The sequence below is a fragment of the Heptranchias perlo genome, chromosome 7 (assembly GCF_035084215.1).
Source record: "Heptranchias perlo isolate sHepPer1 chromosome 7, sHepPer1.hap1, whole genome shotgun sequence".
Taxonomy (NCBI): Eukaryota; Metazoa; Chordata; class Chondrichthyes; order Hexanchiformes; family Hexanchidae; genus Heptranchias; species Heptranchias perlo.
Genome location: NC_090331.1, coordinates 47,436,767 through 47,450,988, shown reverse-complemented (window position 1 = coordinate 47,450,988; position 14,222 = coordinate 47,436,767). Strand labels below are relative to the sequence as shown.

Below are 14,222 nucleotides of genomic sequence, written 5' to 3'. Positions count from 1 at the left end.
TATAAAAGATCATCAGTGAGGTGTGGGGCACCAAAAAAAGGACAGAAATATGTGTCAATAATTAGGAGGGTGAAAAGACGTCTACACAACCAAAAAGGGGAGAAAGTGGAGAAACAGAGGGAAAAATGGTGCTGCAAGTGGAGCATATCTGAAATTAAAGCAGGAAATGCTGGAAAAACAGCGATTCTCCTGAGGTCAACACCACGAGTTCAGACCCTCTGCCAACACTGTTCTAAGGCCAATCCGCCTCCCATTGGACACAGATCCAGCACATAGTAAAGATCCCCCTTGCTGTGAGGGAAAAGGAGGATCCAGCTAAGGTCTGAGGTGACGAAAGTCAGCGTTCTGACATTTAAAGAGGCACTGGCATTCTGACGAAATGGGAATAATCATTTTATCGGGAAGTTATAAATAGAAATGCGTAACGATGTGATTTGTAACGTGATGTCAATAGGACCAATTGTATTGGTGATAAATTCTTAAAGTGGCACTGCAAAAGCTGATTTGTAAACACTTAGGCTACAACAGATACTACATCTGCTGCAACGTAAAGTTTTCTAGTGGACCCTATAATGGCTGTAAAATGGGTAAAATGCCTTTTGCATTGTTAAATTTTTTTAATGAGACTCTATGGATGATCATCCTTTTTGGTGTGGAGATGCCGGTGATGGACTGGGGTTGACAATTGTAAACAATTTTACAACACCAAGTTATAGTCCAGCAATTTTATTTTAAATTCACAAGCTTTCGGAGGCTTCCTCCTTCCTCAGGTGAACGAAATGAAATCCTCGAAATGAAATCGCATTTATAATTCACAGAAAAATGCTTGGTGATTACAGACAGTTTTTTCAACTGCCCGTTGCCAAGGCAATCAGTGTGCAGACAGACAGGTGTTACCTGCAAGGTCTCAGAATATACAAATCACCAAAAAAAAACAACAAACAAAAAAAAAACAGAGATAGAGAGGTAGAAACATAGAAAAGACAGCAACTGACCCATTATATTAAAAACAGATAACATTTGTTCGCTGGTGGGGTAACGTGTAGCGTGACATGAACCCGTCCTCATGGGTGCGGAACTTGGCCATCAATTTCTGCTCGACGATTTTGCGTTGTCGTGTGTCTCGAAGGCCGCCTTGGAGTACGCTTACCCGAAGGTCGGTGGATGAATGTCCATGACTGCTGAAGTGTTCCCCGACTGGGAGGGAACCCTCCTGTTTGGTGATTGTTGCGCGGTGTCCGTTCATCCGTTGTCGCAGCGTCTGCATGGTCTCGCCAATGTACCATGCTCTGGGGCATCCTTTCCTGCAACGTATGAGGTAGACAACGTTGGCCGAGTCACAGGAGTATGAACCATGCACCTGGTGGGTGGTGTCCTCTCGTGTGATGGTGGTGTCCGTGTCGATGATCTGGCATGTCTTGCAGAGGTTACCGTGGCAGGGTTGTGTGGTGTCGTGGACGCTGTTCTCTTGAAAGCTAGGTAATTTGCTGCGAACGATGGTCTGTTTGAGGTTGGGTGGCTGTTTAAAGGCGAGTAGTGGAGGTGTGGGGATGGCCATAGCGAGGTGTTCGTCGTCATTGATGACATGTTGAAGGCTGCGGAGAACATGGCGTAGTTTCTCTGCTCCGGGGAAGTACTGGACGACGAAGGGTACTCTGTTGGTTGCGTCCCGTGTTAGTCTCCTGAGGAGGTCTATGCGATTTTTTGCTGTGGCCCGTCGGAACTGTCGATCGATGAGTCGAGCGTCATATCCCGTTCTTACTAGGGCGTCTTTCAGCGTCTGTAGGTGTCCATCGCGTTCCTCCTCGTCTGAGCAGACCCTGTGTATTCGCAGGGCCTGTCCATAGGGGATGGCCTCTTTGACGTGGTTAGGGTGGAAGCTGGAAAAGTGGAGCATCGTGAGGTTGTCCGTGGGCTTGCGGTAGAGTGAGGTGCTGAGGTGCTGAGGTGCCCGTCTTTGATGGAGATTCGTGTGTCCAAGAGAGAAACTGATTCTGAGGAGTAGTCCATGGTGAGCTTGATGGTGGGATGGAACTTGTTGATGTTATCGTGTAGTCTCTTTAGTGATTCCTTGCCGTGGGTCCATAGAAAGAAAATGTCGTCGATGTATCTGGTGTATAGTGTTGGAGTGTTGGTTGGAGGTCTTGTGCAGTGAAGAAGTCCCGCTCGAACTTGTGCATGAAAATGTTGGCGTATTGGGGTGCGAATTTGGTCCCCATGGCTGTTCCGTGTGTTTGGGTAAAGAACTGGTTATCGAAGGTGAAGACATTGTGATCAATATGAAGCGGATGAGTTGTAGGATGGCGTCCGGAGATTGGCTGTTGTTGGTGTTGAGTATTGATGCTGTCGCAGCGATGCCGTCATCATGGGGGATACTGGTGTAGAGTGCCGAGACGTCCATCGTGGTGAGAAGTGTTCCTGGTTCAACTGGTCCGTGGGTACTGAGTTTTTGTAGGAAGTCTGTAGTGTCGCGACAGAAGCTGGGGGTTCCCTGTACGATGGGTTTCAGGATGCCCTCGATGTATCCAGAGAGGTCTCACACAGGGTTCCGTTGCCTGATACGATAGGACGTCCGGGTGTGTTGGCTTTGTGTATCTTTGGGAGGCAGTAGAAGTCTCCCACGCGGGGAGTACGTGGGATGAGAGTGCGTAGGATGCTTTGAAGGTCTGGATCGAAGGTCTTGATCAGTTTGTTGAGCTGATGGGTGTGTTCTTTGGTCGGATCTGCGGGTAACCGTCTGTAGTGTTCCTGGTTGTCCAGTTGTCGGTATGCTTCTTTGCAATAGTCCGTTCTGTTCTGTATGACGATGGCTCCTCCTTTGTCCGCTGGTTTGATGACGATGTTGCGGTTGGTCTTGATAGCTTTGATGGCGTTGCGTTGTGCTCGGGTGACATTCTGGACTGTCTTCTGAGTGCGGCTCATGAATCTGGCATTGACGCATTTCCTGACAGCTTGAGCATACATGTCAAGCTGAGGGCAGCGACCCTCTGGAGGAGTCCAGTTTGACTCTTTCCTCTTCGGTTGCTGTACCGCGGATCTCTCTGTCTGCTGTTCCGGATCGTCGATTGTCTCATTGGGTTCGCTGCTGAAATCTTGGGGTTTGTGGTAGAATTCCCGGAGCCTCATTCTCCTGATGAATTCCTCTGTGTCTGCCGCGAGACTAGTGGGGTCCATTTTGGTAGTGGGGCAGAAATTGAGCCCTCGGCTGAGAACTTCGATTTCGTCTGGTTGAAGGGTGTGGTCGGACAAATTGACGATAGACTTCCCTGTGGTTGCAACCGTGGTACCAGGGGAAGCTTGGTCGATGCTGGTGGTGATGCCAAGTTGGTTTTTTTTTGAGACCAGGCATGCATTCAATCATAGTGCTGGACAGGCCCAGAAAGTTTCAGAAATTACTCCTTGGCTAGTAAAACTCGCTTAAACTTATTTTTGAAGAAGTTATTGATTGAACTCTAACTCGAAGTGTATTTTGAAAAAGGAATAAAATGGGTTTTTAGCGAGACAAGGGGTATAATGTGAGAAACACAATAGATCAAAAAGGAGAGTAAAGAAACTGAAAATAAGTTCAGTGTGTTTATCCCTCCAGCTCTGAACATTCAACGACTTGCTTTGTTTTTCACCTCATCAAAGATACAAAGTAAGTTGCCCCTGGCATCTTGGTGAGTGAAATTCTTCAACCCTCGGGTTGCTTTAAAAACAGCAAACGTAAAGGGGCACTGTTCTTCTGGAGTGTTTCCAGGCAGGTACATTTCCCAGAACAGCCTGCTTTGCAGATGGATATTTCTGAGTGTTGCTCTCCAGATATTTTCTGAAGTGGTGTACATTATGAAAAAATGAAAATCATTTTTCATATTTATAGGCTTAATCTTAATTTTCAAGCACTTGCTTTCTATCATAATGTAAACACTGCAAAAATACTATATTATGCTTCTAATATGCTATGTGTTAGAGTACAAATTAAAGCACAGAGCTACTGACCACTTCTACATTTGTCGTGTGGATACCTAAAATTAAGGATTGTAAGTTGAAGCTCTTATTACTTTGTCTTTGCTGTTCCCAGTTGTTAATTCTCTATCTCCCCACCAAACATTATTCTCTGACTATATAGCAGCCAAATGTAAGGAATCTTACAACACCAGGTTATAGTCCAACAGTTTTATTTGAAAATCACAAGCTTTCAGAGGCTTTCTCCTTCGTCAAGTGAAGTGTGGGATTCCATGAAGGTTACCGCATATATAGTCAGAGAACAATGCCTGATGATTACAGATAATCTTTCCAACTGCCCGCTGTCAAGGCAATCAAAGTGTTCAGACAGAGAGACATTACATACAGGACCACCGAATATACAAACGGCTAGAACAAAAGACAGAGAGAGAGAGAGAAAAAAACACCCGAAAGGAAGAGAAAGAGAGAGAATGACCCGTTGTATTAAAAACAGATAACTTTTTTCGCTGGTGGGGTTACGTGTAGCGTGACATGAACCCAAGATCCCGGTTGAGGCCGTCCTCATGGGTGCAGAACTTAGCTATCAATTTCTGCTCGACGTTGTCGTGTCGTGTGTCTCGAAGGCCGCCTTGGAGAACGCTTACCCGAAGATCGGAGGCTGAATGTCCTTGACTGCTGAAGTGTTCCCCGACTGGGAGGGAACCCTCCTGTCTGGCGATTGTTGTGTGGTGTCCGTTCATCCGTTGTCGCAGTGTCTGCATGGTCTCGCCAATGTACCATGCTCCGGGGCATCCTTTCCTGCAACGTATGAGGTAGACAACGGGCAGTTGGAAAGATTATCTGTAATCACCAGGCATTGTTCTCTGACTATATATGCGCTAACCTTCATGGATTCCCACACTTCACCTGACGAAGGAGAAAGCCTCTGAAAGCTTGAAATTTTCAAATAAAACTGTTGGACTATAACCTGGTGTTGTAAGATTCCTTACATTTGTCCACCCCAGTCCATCACCGGCATCTCCACAATATAGCAGCCAGGTGACCTGCTCTGGGACCAGCTGGCATGCAGCCGATGAGAGCTGCCCAGGTTTACTTGCCTTTTGTTCTTTTGTTTGAAACTCACCCCCTCCCAGCCCCATGCGTCATCCTAATAACACAGATAAGTTCAGGAACCCAAGGTGGAGCAGTGTCATTATATTTTGCTGTATCAATATGTGCTGGCTTTGACATTTCTTCGATTTTTATGCAAACAAACATAGCCTTCAAAATATTGATGCACAAGCTTGAGGCACAAAACCTGAAAGGAATCCAGCAACAATATTAGCTGCCTAACGCTCAATGTTATAAATAGTTAGGGACCTTTAAAATAATTTTCCTGATTTCTCTTGTGACGTCCACCATTTTAAAATTCCTTGGTCTTCTTTGGGTGATGAGTCAGTAAAAACTGCTTTCTTCCCAAACTTGAGGATAAACTCTAGCAAATCACCAATGTCATTTTACCAAAACTCAGGTCTGTAGATGTGCACACATTGCATCCATAATGTCAGGGTGCACTTTGAAGAGCCTTGATAATGACGACAGCTATGTTACTAGAAAGAAAAAGCTGACATTTACATAGCTCCTTTCATGACCTCAGGATGCCTAAAAGCACTTCAGTCAGTGAAGTACTTTGGAAGTGTAGTCACTGTTGTAATGTAGGGAAATGAGAAGGTTGCACTACATACAATTATTGCAATATACTATTCATAGCACATACTCCAAAATTAAATTTTAGCATCAATTATTTCATATTTTGGACTTCAAAAATATTTGTGCTTTACGATACTATGGTGGTGATGTGCAGTTCACAGTCCATACACAAATACTATAAATGTATTGCACTGCTTAACATAATAGAGACTAGTGTGAAGTCGTAAAAGGATTCGCATGCTGATTAACAGCCTGACAGAGGATGTGATTTGAATAATCCTCTGTGGTCCCCGATTTAGACTAATGTCTCTATTGTATTGTTAGATGCGGAGGAAAGCTTCCTATATTCTGTCCCAACAATGTACCACCTGTAAAGGCACCTCTACTGCACAAGTAGGGTACGGTAGCGTAGTGGTTATGTTACTGGGCTAGTAATCCAGAGGCCTGGACTAAAATCCAGAGTCACGAGTTCAAATCCCGCCACGGCGGCTGGCGAATTTAAATTCAATTAATTAAATAAAAAATCTGGAATTAAAATACTAGTATCAGTAATGATAGCCATGAAACTACCGGATTGTCGTAAAAACCCATCTGGTTCACTAATGTCCTTTAGGGAAGGAAACCTGCCGTCCTTACCCGGTCTGGCCTATATGTGACTCCAGACCCACAGCAATGTGGTTGAGTCTTAATTGCCCTCTGAAATGGCCTAGCAAGCCACTCAGTTGTAAAAAAATCTCGCTAGGGATGGGCAATAAATGCCGGCCTTGCCAGCGACGCCCACATCCCGTGAACGAATTTTAAAAAAGTGTGACGTTTTTCCATTTTCTACACTAGCCATCCTATGGCCTGTCTGTGTAAAATTGCCAAGTTAGGTCCAGTTTTGTGCTGTGGGGTCACACCCACTAATAAGTGAATTGAACCTGCCCAAACCCATTGCACATTGGACTCTTGCGGTCTGTAGATAGACAAAACTTTCATCCCATCAATCTGGGCTGAATTTGAACTCATCATCTAGAAGTAAAAGGTCAGCATCTAACTTATTGTGCTACTCAGTCCTCCACAAGTTACTGGCCTTCATGCGTGAGCCTTGACTGTGTTTAAGCTGGTTATTTGGCTGTTGTAATGATCACAGCTGAGCCCCATCTGACAGTCGCATGCACTTGCAGAGGTCAGTAAATAGCGATCTGGATTGGGAACCCTTCCCGTTTTTTTTTAATCCTCATTCTCCACTCAAAGCCACTGAGGCCAATTGCAGTGCCTTCGACCATCATCCAGAATGAGACTGATTCAAATGATCAAATCTGGGACCTTATGTTCTACATGACTCAGTATGACACTACAAATTATATTTACCAAATGAACAATAAGGTTAACATACTCTGCAGTGTAGTCAGAGTTCTTTGCATGTTGTGATAGGAGGGGAGGGTGAGTTGTAGGTTTTCTATGGAAGGATGTTAGATTGGCCACATGGCTGCCCATATCTATACTTATCTTTGGGATCTTGTTGAAATCATCTTAGTGTTATTTTGGTTGATTTGTTCTCATAAGAGTGTGTTTGTCTAAAACACTTCCAGGGACTTCACAAGTCAGACCACACAAACCCAGGAATGTGAAGGGTTAATACTGCTTTTCATCTCAGCATGGGCTAAAAGGATGATGAGGAATACCTGCTTTGTTGCTGATTGGAAGGTGATTGGAGCTAATTTAGGCTCCTGTTCTACTGTGTAGTTGAATGAGTTCTTTGGTTTGATTCCTGATAAACTAACTGTTTTTAAAAAAAAAATTATATTCTGACAACGGGACTGCCTCCTGTTCAAGCTATATTTAGAAATGATACAGTAGATGCTTGTAAGACTAACATACTCCATAAATAACAAATTCTAATAAATGAACCCGAGACAGATGTTTCAGTAATAAATATTATTCCGACCGGCCGGTTGGTCATTGTGTAGACTTTTATGTATTCCTGTTCCCTCTTTTGTTTTAGAATTACTTGTAATACAAAATTGCATCAGAAGCCTGGGGGTTTCCCTGCTATTTTAGTATAATTAGGTTATACATCTTAATTGAATGTCCCTAGCTTTCCAAGAGAAATTTGAAGCCATAGTATCCCCTTAAGCTTCCAGCATTAGTAATCTCATTGGTATGCACCTGTATATTTGGGAAGGAGGGAGTGCTACTTTATGGTGTATAGATGAGGATGAGGTAGGAAGGGAATTTCCATTTGATTTCAGTATGATAAAGAACTAGAGGGTAAGAGAGGTGGCTAAATTCAAGGGGCAATTCTTTGTTTGGGCTCACTGGCTAGGAGTAAAATGAAACCTAATAAATGGAAAGGGCTGGCTCGTGAGTTTTATAGTTCATCATGAAAAAAGACAGAATTACATTTACATTATGCATCATCATGTCTCAGAAAAATGTCTCAAAGCACTTCACTTTAATGAATTACTTTGAAGTGCAGTGCCTATCCCTTGATGCCCTGGGGGCATTAAGAGTTAATGACATACAATGGGACTGGAGGCTAAGGAGGAGGCACATCACCATTCACGGCAGGCACGGCGTGCAGTCCAGGGAGTTGCAGGTCCACAAGGATCTGCCGAAGAGCAGAGAGTGGACCAACGGAGGGGCCGAAATCGTAGGAGGCACTACCCACGTGAGAGGGTCTATAGGCAGAGGCTGAGCTTCCTGGGCCTCTCTGAGGAGGAGTACCTCTGCAGGCTCGGATTGAGTTGCCAGGTGGTTGCAGACATCTGCACGCTTCTTCATGCAGAGCTGCTCCCGGCTGGGCCTGGTGGCCACGCATTGCCTATCACTACTGCCCCCAATTTCTTCACCTCCGAATCCTTCCAAGGCGCCACCGGTGACATCACCAGGGTTTCTCAGTCGTCTGCACATCAGCGTATAAGACAGGTCACGGATAGCTTGTTTTCCAGGGCATCTGACTATGTCAACTTTCCCATCGATGACGTTAGCCAGACTGAGAGGGCACTGGGTTTCAACTCTCTGGCTGGCTTCCCACGGGCACAGGGCGCAATTGATTGCACACATGTAGTGATCCGAGGAACCTTTGAGGAATCGCACTCGTCCATATCATGTGCCGCTTCAGCAATCCTTGAAGGCCCCGGAAGAGAACACAAAGCAATATTAAGAATCATCGCAGAAGTTATGTTGGGGTGGGTGGTGGGGTGTGGGTTGGGGGCGGAGCCTGCCAGATCAAACAAAACTACCTTAAAAGTAGGAATTCTCCAATAAGGTTCAAATAGAAATATTATGATTTTCATTGATCTTACAATTCAAATAAAGCAAATGAAAAGATAAAACAGTCTTGTTGGGCAAAAACTCCAAAGCGCGAAGTTAAAGCCTTGGCTATGTGCCTCTAGCCTATCACTAACTTTGCTACTATTCACGGCAGTATCCTGGTGAAGGCTTTCATTAAGTGATACTATTGGTAAGAAAAGCTTTAGATTTTGTCAGGTAAAATTCAGTTAGATGTGGAGTTTTAGTATCTATTTTGTAAGGGAGGATTATTTTCATATCTTTGGGGACTTGCGTGCTGCTCACATTGTACTTACCTAGGTCCAATCAGCATAGGTTTCATACAAGTCCCTGTGCTTGTGTGGGACTTAGGAACATGCTACTTGCATGGATGGACCACAGACCTATCCAAGGCTGTCAGTAAGGTCGTAGAGAGGCTGAACTGTCATGTTATATAACAGTCTTTTTGTATAGGCTGGATGATTGAGGTATGGACTTTGAAAAAAGTCAGTTGCTAATACAATGTACCAATCTGCTCATGTTCAGGACCAGTTGGAACAAATAAATGAAAGGTTTAATTATGCAAGAATGGTGTGTGTGTGAGAGAATTTATATCTAAATAGTAAGGAAGCTTTGGGCTTTTTAAAAGCATATCTAGTGCCTATGGTCCTGTTGTTGTATTATCTTTATTCCCCCCCTGCCCCATGTCCATAGTCTGTGCTGGGATTGTGTGGTTTAACCTCTAACTCAGTATGTTAAAGAACCACATGCTCTTCATGAAAAACATTTGGGGAAGAAGAGCTTTGTCATTTTTGTCCCAATGATGCTACAAGTGATGATAAAATGTCCTTGGTTTGTAAACTTCATGAAGACAATGTCCCTTCAATATAACATACTTTGCTTTGTATCCTGTATCATCCTAGCACAAGTGCAGCCATATACTTGTTTTGGTACTCCTTGTTCCTTAGTAATTCACATAGTTCCATGTGCAAATGATCTTTTGTAGTCTCGCAGGACTCATTTATACTGGAGCAGTTGCATTATGGTACATATGTTGTTGGGGACTATATCATAAAAATTATAATTAACTCTGGATGAAATATGGTATCTTTGGCAGCATTCTTAGCCAAGAGGTAGTGTACTGTATAGCGTAGGGATTGTTCTCATGATTCCAGCTAATGCTGCCACTCAACATCTTGGGACCTAGGCTAAATGGCTGACGTAATATGAAAAGGATCTGTGATCCTTTTATGTTTTAATTGGACTATGAGTACTACGTGCTGATGTGCACACCACACTGATACAATTTGGCATTAGCAAAGTACATACCTACAAAATATAATTTGCCGTTTGACAGTTATATTAATCTCTTAATAAGCAGCTGATGTTTGGGCCTGAAGTCTCAAATGACTATTTTAAAAAATACTCAGTTTCTTGCTTTTGAGTTTGCTGCTGTGGGGCACCCACAATAATGGGCTGTAAATTGCCCCGAGCAGCGAACCAGCAGTGCTCGCCGCTGGTTAGATTTAAAGGCGCCCACTAAGATACCGCGTTCTTTTTAGCAGCAATGTCCTTGAACTGCAAGCTCAGAAAACTTCAGCATTCTTTCCTGGACTGTGTGAGTGGTGAAAGGATCTCTTAGGTCCTTCAGCCAATCAGCTTGAAGCAAGCCATGCTGTGAGAACCAGGAAGTATAGTTCATTCACAAGCTGCACAAACTAACAATCAGGAAGTACCAGACAAGGTTAGTAAATGTAAAATAAAATGAGAGAGAAAATGAAATAATGAGAGGGTAAGATTAAAAGACTCGATAAAAGAGACAGAAAGAAAAAAGTTTTTAATTTTTTTAAATGTCCAGAAAATATTAAAATCAGGAGTAATGAGACTCCACATCTTAAAAAGTTATTTTTTAGTGCCAGAGAGGTTGTTTGGCAGTCATTAATACTTACCATGCTGTTAAAACTTAGTTCAGACCTGAAAAAAATCAGCGTACTTGTTTTGTGGCGCGATTAGTTCGTTTCCAGCTGGGAAGTGCAGCAAGTTGGTGCTGGTCCATTGATTGCAGCGACGAGGAACCTTTAACGCAAAGCTGACAGATCACCGGTGAACCAGGAAGAGCAAGTTCCAGATTTCCATGTTTGACTGCCCATGTGCGGACACTGGAAATTGCTCTTCGATTTCGCTATTAATAACGGTGAGCGCTGTTAGCCACGCTGTTATTTTAAAAGCAATTTCTGGCCCAGTAGTTCAGATGTTCACATGATGGTTGGTTGTTTTTCTAAGTTTTGACTGTGAATTGATGGTCCGTTAGCATTGCTGTACTGGCAGAATTATTGAATTTGTTGTGTGACTAAAGGCCTTTCATGAAGACGCTGACACTTGCTGTGATACTGTTCCACTGGTGGTAACAGTCCTCTGCTCTCTTGCATAAGTGGCAATTCTTCATGTGGGAGTCTACACTGTGTCAGTGGAGCACTTGTGTGAGCAGCAGAAGAGGGAGAGGGATATGACAGGTAAGTTCAATTCTGGCTTCGCCTGGCACCGACATATATATGATTCTGGTAGGAGTGCTTGGATAGCAATCAGGATTGGGAACCCTGACTGATTTGTTTTCTCCTGTAACTCTTCTTGAAAATTAAACTCAAGTATTTGTAAAGGACTCAATAAGCTTCTTGTGACAGAAAATCAATGTTTAATGCTCGAATCCATAGGTTTGCTTTTTCTTCGCCCTTGTTTATTTTTAGATACCTGAACTTGATTTTTCTGAAATTGTGCAGCTTTGGTTTAGTCTTTGAGTAAACCACAAAAATAATTGTTATTTTATTGTTAATACATTTCATTGATTTATCTTAAAATCCAGTGTATAAATTGGACGGTTGTGCAACATTTTAAAAACTTGGATATTTCTCCACTCCCATCTTCTTTTCCCTAATTAAAACGAGCTCAGATTTAGACTTAGGCTTCTTGCTTCGCTTCTTTTCATTTTTTTTGGCGGATCTGTGGCGGGCGGAAGCAGAAATCAGCTTGAGGCCATCTTCCACTGTGTCTCCACCTCCTTACCATTTTCTAGTGGCCGTTTCTGTTGGGGTAAAGTTTGCCTGCCCAGAAGTGGATGGGTTCATGGTAAAGACGTGAAAATGAAAGAAACACAGCCTCTGTCGTATTGCCTGCCATTTGTACTCTTGGAACGCTGCAAGCAGGGGCAGACCATTAGGTCCTGACATTCAGCATTCAGAGATTGGTGGAGGGGGCTCTGGGACAAAAATTGAAGAGGGGCCTGAGCGTGTGCCCGTGCACAGGCCCATAAGTATTATGCCCAATTCTTCAGATCAGTTTTTTTAAAAATAAAAGCTCACTGGCCAACTTCCTCCCGCCCCAGCAAGCCACTGAAGCACCAAGGGGAGTACTGAGTCTGGGAATACAGCAAGTAGTGGGGAGGTAGCGGCGGCGACTTTTAGCTGCCGGGAAACCTGGAAATATGGGGAACGTGGAGGTCCTGCTGAATTTAATGGCAGGACATCATTTGATTTTATTTTTCTCTGTTTCCCGCATGGCAGCCAGGCAAATTGAGAGGCTAGCCGGCTGATGGGTGGGAAGATCTGCGATAGAAGGCTGCAGCCGGGGACTGGAGAGAAGGGAGAGATGATGAGGGAGATCGCGTGTCGGCCTGGAGTTTGGTGGGAGGGTCAGTGGCTCGCAGGGAGGGAGTCCGATCAAGACAGATTTGCTTGAGGGGCCAGGGTGGGGTCGGGGGGAGAAATCCTGCTCCTCCTGGCCCACAAGCAGTGCTGCAAAAGCACGTACCTGCTGGATCTGGCAGTTTTTGCCTCCCTTTAGCTGCCGGGTTTCCTGAGCCCACAGCTGTTTAATCCAAATTGCTGCTAAAATCTGAGGCACGTGTCCTCATTAACATATTTAAATTACTGACCCGCCTCTCAAAAGCAGATTACTCACCTGCCCTCCAACCCACCCTGGTTAAACTGGAATTAGGCGTGTTCGCGGCGGGTTCGACGGGCGGTTTTCACATTTTTAAGAATTTAAACCCGCCCGCCTTGCGGGGTTAAAATCCCCCCGCCCCCCCCCTCCAATGTTTGTTAGCAGTGTGAGTGGTATGGGTTCTGGAGAGGACATGGGCACAGGTCCCGACCTATAAACCCAAGTCTAGGAATGGAGAACAGGCCAACATCCAGGAGCAGACAACAGGCACTGACCGAGCAGAATATAGCCGCCAGTTGAAGCTGGTGCACTAAAGGTGGGCTGCTTAAATGGGGAGAGCAGGAGACTGGATCCTGGAGCCACTGCTGAGAGTGAGGGATGGAGTGGGCAGCCTGAGAGCTTGTTAGGTTGGATCAGATGTCATGTATGTGAAGTGAGAACACTTGCACATTGGGTCCGCAGAAGAAAGGTTGAGATTGAAGACTAGGATCTCTGGAGCAGAGTAGCTTGCAAGTCGAAGGTTTCTGAGAGAGCGGAGGTCTGGTGAGCGTAGTGGTGATCCGGTGGGAAAAAAAAGTCAGTAAACAAGAGGAACAGCAGTGATGTGTAATAGAGTTTTTTTTATTCGTTCATGGGATGTGGGCATCGCCGGCGAGGCCGGCATTTATTGCCCATCCCTAATTGCCCTTGAGAAGGTGGTGGTGAGCCGCCTTCTTGAACCGCTGCAGTCCGTGTGGTGACTGTTCTCCTACAGTGCTGTTAGGAAGGGAGTTCCAGGATTTTGACCCAGCGACGATGAAGGAACAGCGATATATTTCCAAGTCGGGAAGGTGTGTGACTTGGAGGGAAACATGCAGGTGGTGTTGTTCCCATGTGCTTGCTGCTTTTGTCCTTCTAGGTGGTAGAGGTCGCGGGTTTGGGAGGAGCTGTCGAAGAAGCCTTGGCGAGTTGCTGGAGTGCATCCTGTGGATGGTACACACTGCAGCCACGGTGCGCTGGTGGTGAAGGGAGTGAATGTTTAAGGTGGTGGATGGGGTGCCAATCAAGTGGGCTGCTTTGTCCTGGATGGTGTCGAGCTTCTTGAGTGTTGTTGGAGCTGCGCTCATCCAAGCAAGTGGAGAGTATTCCATCACACTCCTGACTTGTGCCTTGTAGATGGTGGAAAGGCTTTGGGGAGTCAGGAGGTGAGTCACTCGCTGCAGAATACCCAGCCTCTGACCTGCTCTTGGTATTTATATGGCTGGACCAGTTAAGTTTCTGGTCAATGGTGACCCCCAGGATGTTGATGGTGGGGGATTCGGCGATGGTAATGTCGTTGAATGTCAAGGGGAGGTGGTTAGACTCTCTCTTGTTGAAGATGGTCATTGCCTGGCACTTATCTGGCGCGAATGTTACTT

The 14,222-nt window shown here is 44.8% G+C and overlaps 1 protein-coding gene and 1 long non-coding RNA gene across 7 annotated transcripts in view; one reads left to right on the top strand and one right to left on the bottom strand.

Moving 5' to 3' along the window:
- The window catches only part of fmnl2a (formin-like 2a), a 243,774-nt gene that overhangs the window by 93,424 nt on the left and 136,128 nt on the right, over positions 1-14,222 (top strand). The gene's annotated exons all lie outside the window — the stretch shown is intronic.
- Positions 4,142-14,222, bottom strand: part of LOC137323680 (uncharacterized) — a 51,440-nt gene continuing 41,359 nt past the window's right edge. The window contains exon 3 of the long non-coding RNA XR_010963425.1: positions 4,142-4,743. This is a non-coding gene — a long non-coding RNA (uncharacterized lncRNA). The remainder of the gene's footprint in view (positions 4,744-14,222) is intronic.